Source organism: Palaemon carinicauda, chromosome 2 (assembly GCF_036898095.1).
Source record: "Palaemon carinicauda isolate YSFRI2023 chromosome 2, ASM3689809v2, whole genome shotgun sequence".
Taxonomy (NCBI): domain Eukaryota; kingdom Metazoa; phylum Arthropoda; class Malacostraca; order Decapoda; family Palaemonidae; genus Palaemon; species Palaemon carinicauda.
Window position 1 is genome coordinate 185,684,269 of NC_090726.1, and position 7,500 is coordinate 185,691,768.

Below are 7,500 nucleotides of genomic sequence, written 5' to 3' on the forward strand. Positions count from 1 at the left end.
AGGATATTAATAAGTAGCTATTTAATCAGAAGGATATCAATCATAGCTATTTAATCAGAAGGACATTAATAATAGCTATTTAATCAGAAGGATATCAATCATAGCTATTTAATCAGAAGGATATAATAATAGCTATTTAATCAGAAGGATATCAATCATAGCTATTTAATCAGAAGGATATTAATCATAGCCATTTAATCCGAAGGATATCAATCATAGCTAATTAATCAGAAGGATATCAATCACAGCTTTTTAATCAGAGGGATATCAATCATATCTATTTAATCAGAAGGATATCAATCATAGCTATTTAATCAGAAGCATATATATCATGGCTATTTAATCAGAAGGATATAAATCATATCTATTTAATCAGAAGGATATCAATAATAGCTATTTAATCAGTATATCGATCATATCTATTTAATCAGAAGGATATCAAGTGAAAGAAAGTAATGGAATCTTAAGCGTAGGTGATTAAAATATGAGTTAAACTGAGACCCCAGAACCGCTCACACCAGACCTCGCTTATCTGTTGTAAGTTTCTAAGACGTTGTTCGCCGATGTTAAGAAACCGATGATTTACTTATAAACTTGAAACATGATTATCGATGTAAAAGTGACTTATGAATATCTAAATTATTGATTACTATTAGTTCAAAAATAATGGTAAACAATTGAACTTCAAAAATTGAAGTCTTGTGAAAATTTTTCGGTGAATTTTGATAAAGTATTTGAATGGTTAATGAAATTCTTTATAGAAAAACCGAATTTGATAAATTTCTTTTACTTAATGATTTCAACTTTCATCGTTGTTATCTAGAAGAAGTTTTAAGTATCGTGTCTTATATCATGATGTAGTTACAAAAACCTACCATTAAGAAAGAGCAACATATATTCAAAGCTAAACTCAATCTAACCCAGTTAATGCTATCGTGTTTAGAGTCTATTGCGCCCAGACCCCATAACATAAAGACGGAACTTAGCATGTAATTTTTCATAAATAATTTCTTCAAATAAAAGGAAATGACTTAAAGTATCTTTCCAAAATTACTCGAAATTGAATCTACAGACTGTATCCAACCATGAAGTGCGAACGATGTATTTCTCTGAGTAATAAATTTGCTTCTACGTTAAAGCAGCATATGAGTTACATTGCAACCTATTTAACTTCTACTTTATATCTAAAGAAATATAAATAATCTAATACAAAAAATTGGCTGCTGCATATATAGAAGATGATTATTAAGTTAACGAAATCAAAATCATACCTTCATCAACTTTTAAGATGTTTCTTAATGAAAAGCGTCAATATATAATTTTTTTCTTATATAGCAGTTTTAGCGTTAATAAGCTTATCTAAAAATCCAACACAGAAAATTACTAATTGAAATTTAATTGCAATGAACATCTTCTGGCGAGTGTTATCCATAAGGGAAATAATTAATAAGAATCAATAAATCCGCAACACCATACAAAAGGCAAATGGTTTGACCCTATTCTCATTAAAAACATCCAAATAATATAACAGATAGCTGTAAGGTCACTAGACAAGCAACGTAGTAAATCGTATACAAAGCAGCCAGGAGAAAATGTGGGAAAGTGACATCTATTACGTGATTGAAAAGGAAGAGGAAAGAGCGTTTGTGCATCAATGGAATAGTGCAAGGAATAATTAACACCGAATTTGAAGAGACACATAAAGAGAACGGGGGGAAGAAATTTCGATTGGAATACGACGTAACTGGAATAGTTCCTAAGAATTCAAACGCATGAGCACAGGGGTCTACGTAACTATAGAAGGTTCGTAACTAAAGCATACACAGGGTATTGCACATGTCATATAAAGAATCCAAACACAGATAAAAATAATGAGAATGCATATATGAGAGATCCTACTATAGATATACGATATGGAGACATACTGTATGATGACGATTATGGAACTACTGAGTTAAGCACAAATAAGTAACAGTACATTGAAATCAGCCATACGATGGTTGTTTTGGATGACAGTGATTATTCAACTTTTAGCTAGGAAAGGGGAAAGGGGGGGGGGAGAATGCAAGAATATAATAGGGCGAAAGGCATGGAACAAATATTGAAAATATATACAAAGCCATTTAATATTACTTTTATATATATATATATATATATATATATATATAATATATATATATATATGTATATATATGTATACAAATACATATGTATACTGTGTACATATATACACACACATATATATATACATATATATTTTTATAAATTTATATATATGTATATATAAATATATATATGTGTATATATATAACTATATATATATATATATATATATATATATATATATATATATATATATATATATACATACATATATATATATATTATATATATATATATATATATATATAATATGTATATTATTATAAAAGGAATGCCAGTTCCTGGGAGAGAGTAAGCTAAGCAAAGGGAAGGCTTTAGGGATTTAAAAACAAGAAAAAAAAGGGTCTCCTGAAGACAAACTAGAACTGCTTTACAGCTTTATGAGAAGACAAAACTAAAGTGAGATGATGCTTTGGAAGACATACTATTGTTGTTGTTGTTGTTGTACTCACGCGTTCCGTTGAGGTTGCGTGAGAGGATCTTGTTCCCGTTGGGGACGTATCCCAGGAGCGGATGCGGTATCGGGCCTTGTTGCTGCTGCTGCTGCGACCCCGGGTTCTGAGCGCCGCTGCGACGGTCCGGGCACGGGCATAGCGGGTGCCACGATACCCAGAGACGTAGGGGTAGAGGATAGGGGGGAGCGATGCTTCCTCCCGACGGGGGGTGGGGGAGGGGGGGACGCCTCCTCCTATTGAAGGGTTGTTGGGCAGAGATCCTCCACTCGCGGAGCCAGCTGACCCTGACCGGTCAGATGCGGCGGTACCTGCTGGGGGCGCTGGAGTTGGTGTGGAAGGTGGCGCGGGCGTGCTGGGCGCCGAGAGATTGGCGGTCGACACGGGCGGGTACTGTGTGTCGCTCAGGCCGGACATGTGTGGGCGTCGGGGGTTGTCAGTCAGGGGTGGTGTGATGTTGTAATGGGCGGGCTCTGACTTGATAGGAATTGGAGAAGTAGTCGTGGTACTGTTGGAAAAGGCGTTGCGCTCCGCTGCGGCTGGCTGCGCACCAGAGGTTGCGTGGTGTGGGCGCGCGTGGTGGGTGGCACGAGCAACATGGATGGATGGTTGGGTCACATGATGGGCGTGAATGACATATACGGCGGGCGGCAGTGGTTGTGGGCGACACCTGCCAGCTGATTCACCCCAACCAAACGAACTGAATAACTCACCCCAACACCAGCACCTGTAACGAGTAGAGAAAGAAAGTCACATTAACATCTCCAACGCTTCATTGTAATCTAAAATCTGAATACAGTTATTTACTCTATGTAAACTTACAATAAGTTTACCCTTCCCTGAAAACTGCATAAACTGAAATGGCATGTCACTGGATAAAAATATAATTGATTTTATTAAGGATTTAAATTTTGTCATAAACCTACAATGCAACACTATGGAAAGCATCGCTTATGGAAAATAATAATGTACATATTTATAAAACCTCTCAATAAATATAGGAAAAACACAAAAAAATGGTTGTTACATGAAACAAAAACATCAATAAACGTTTATTATAAATCTTTGAATAGTAAAAGGAATATCAAATTAACCCATTCTAAAGAGATGAAGAAACAGCTGGATTTATATATAGCCTCGTTTGCTCAAGTTATACTAATAAGGTATGAAAACCAGATTGTTTTTTCAATTAGAATGTAACCTAATTAATAATGAATATATCTTTCCTTAGCCTTAACTTAATACATAGTGAAAAACCAATTTTGAAAATCGAGCCCTTGGAGAGAGAGAGAGAGAGAGAGAGAGGAGAGAGAGAGAGAGGATGAGAGAGAGAGAGAGAGAGAGAGAGGGGGGGGGGTTCTCTGCCATCCTGATATCGAAGGGCATTGATACCGATATCGTTTACTATATAATAAAGAATAAAATTAAATTTAATTTAAAACAATAAAAGCCAAGACATCCTTATGAAAGTTAAATAACTTTTCAGAAGACCTGCTTCGAAAGAGAGAGAGAGAGAGAGAGAGGAGAGGAGAGAGAGAGAGAGAGAGAGAGAGAGAGAGAGAGATCATTAGTTATAAATAAAGAACGAATGAAATTTAATTTAAAACAATAAAAGCCGAGATATCCATAAGAAACTAGAGAGAGAGAGAGAGAGAGAGAGAGAGAGAGAGAGGAGAGAGAGAGAGAGAGAGAGAGAGAGAGAGAGAGAGTTTGCAAGGAACTTCAGAAATGTTGCCCTTCGGCGGGCATTGTCTAAATGCCTTATTTCCCTACAACAACAAAGACGAAGCGTCTTTACTTCGCAGACAAAGCAACAGAAAAAAAAAAAAAATCCCGATGAAGGATATACATCAAACAGGATATCTCCTTTCAGATGCTGCATTTCGACACGAAGATTAGAGAGCTCTTCAGTTCATGCGAAGGGTTATCATTATTAGATGTGAATATATTTGTTTTCATAACATTAAGAAACATTTTATATTTCACCTTATCAGATAGATAGAACCAGTTCTAATTTTAAACTTTTTTTTCGGAATCAAATATACTTTATAAAAATAATTAAAAACTTGATATCTGAAAAAAATAAGTTTGGTGGAACTAGTTCAAAATTGGAATTGGATAAAAGTCTGTAAATGTTAATGTTACTTTTGGCATCAAATGCACTTTTTATGAACTAGCACGAGACAATGTATATATATACTATATATATATATATATATATATATATATTATATATATATATTTTATATATACAATTTATATATATATATATATATATATATATACACATATATATGTGTGCGTGTATATACATAAATATATATATATATATATATATATATATATATCTATATATATATATATATATATATATATTATATATATATATATATGTGTGTGTGTGCGTGTATATACATAAATATATATATATATATTATATATATACTATATATATATATCTATATATATATATATATATTATATATATGTGTGTGTGTGTATATATATATAAATATATATATATATATATATATATATATATATATATATATAATTATATATATATACATTAATTTTCTGAAAAACTACGATAAATATAGAAAACTGAAGAGATATCATAATAAAATATCATTTCATCTTACTAGATAGAACTAGTTCAAAGATTGAAGTGGTTAAAAAAAAAAAACCTTAACATAGTTCCTTAGGCATCAAATGCATTTTTCAGTTCCCACGAGACAATCTAACGATATTAATCTCTAGAAAAATTATTATAAATACAAAAAACTTGATTTATATCTCTAAAAAAATACGATAGTAAAAAACGGCAGTTGATGAAATGACGGTGATTTGGAGGCACCAGTAGACAGTGGGTGCTCACTGAACCGTCTACAGCAGAACCCCAGGGCACATGAAGGCAATCCTGAGTCTTCTCTCTCTCTCTCTCTCTCTCTCTCTCTCTCTCTCTCTCTCTCCTCTCTCTCTCTCTCTCTCTCTCTCTCCTCTACTTCTTTTTTTTTCTCTCTCACACACTCTCTCTCTTATTTATTCTCTCTCTCTCTCTCCTCTCCTCTCTCTCTCTCTCTCTCTCTCTCTCTCTCTCTCTCTCTCTCTCTCTCTCAGTCATATGCTTAAAATGTTAAGTAATTCAGTAAAGAAAGAGGAAAAGATATTCACCAATTCCAAAAGGTAACCTGACAAAAAAGAAAGAAAGAAAGAAAAAAGAATTCCTTTAATCTTCGTGCAATTATTCGACTTAAAAATCATCTTTAAAATAGCCATGTCATCCGTCATCGCAACTGATCCATAGCCCATAAGAGTGTCCTGCATTCTTAATTTCTTAAAAGATTCTTTTTTTTAAACTTAGGCCACCAATCTCTAATACCACGAACAGTTTTAAAGGATACTTTTTTTTTTTTTGTATTTTCCGTCATAAAAACATTTGACAGATTATAAAACCACATTTATCAAATTCCACTTTCCTTGCAAGATTCCATCATTATGGCTGGAACTTTTTTATCCGGTATATCCCGAACTTACAGTGCTCTCTAATTCAACCTGCAGCCCATGTACGTGCATTTCGTAATTGATTATTTAATAAATTAACAACCGTCAAAATTAAGTATTAATCTATTTACAAACATATTCATTAACATGAAAAAATAAATATAAAAATATAATTTTCTAATCTTTCCACTTCATAAAATTTTATGAAAGATATGAGGAAGGTCAATGACTAATTGAACCTAATCTCACGTTACAAAGGCCGACTGTACTTAAACAAGAGATGCCGAGGAGGATTGCCATTTCTCATAAAGCTTCAATACCCGCTTGCGGAAAACCTCGCGATTTGGCAAACATGACGCGAGCGATTAATTCGAGTCGCGGGTGGTGCAGTATTTTTCAAAATTGAATCTCTTAACGAGAACGCAGTCGAGTTGCAACGACCCGGTTCAAGCACTCATGCCCTCTGTTGAGTGGGTCACGCAACATGTCAAAGTATCAGGCTATATGTCTTGGTTGTTCTATGGGCGCTTCATGCTCCAATCTTTACGGTTACGAGAGATTAAACGGGTTTAAGGATACGATGATGAACCTATTCAGTGAAGGATTTTGATAGGATAAGATTAACCTCTTGAAATAGCGATTAGCCTCTTATTAACATTAAAAGGAGGCGATTAACAAGATCAATAAGTCAAACTTGACTCTACAGAACTGGCCTGATTAACATCGGACAGAAAAAATATTATTTATATAATTAACCTCTCATACTGATGATCTTTTGCAATGGCATTAACTATACTACATCAGCTGTTTTGTACAATTGATAACTAACCACCTAATTTCAATTATTCAGATGCGATGGTTCTTGAACGAAAAGGGAAGATACGAATTTTGGGGGTATATATTTTAAAAGACAATTATAAACAATGAAAGGAAATTTCACGCGAGCACTCCGGTTTCAAATCGGTTAATTTCGAAAAGGTTTTTATATATCCATCAAAATTTTAATGATCGCTGTCAGAAAAAGTATATATCTTATCTGCAGTTGAAAATGAAAACCGTTGCAAGTTTTATGAAGAAATAACATAATACACTACAACTACTTCTTTTAGTGTGTTAATCAATTTGCCTAATTTAAAAGAATAACAAAAACCACAGAATGCTTAGCATCACGAATTCTCTGTATTTTAGTATAACATGGAAAAGGGAGATACATAATATGAAGTTTGATAATATTCAACACAAACATTTACCTAATACGAAAAGTAAAAGGGAGAATTAATAATCAAACCAGATACTATGCAAATAAAACTCTAATTCTGACTATGACAAACTGATGAAAAAAAAAAATATCTGCACAATAAATTTGGATGCCGGCTGTCCA

The 7,500-nt window shown here is 33.5% G+C and overlaps 1 pseudogene; it reads right to left on the minus strand.

Moving 5' to 3' along the window:
* LOC137621561 (uncharacterized) overlaps window positions 1-7,500 on the minus strand; it is a 364,107-nt pseudogene that overhangs the window by 308,443 nt on the left and 48,164 nt on the right.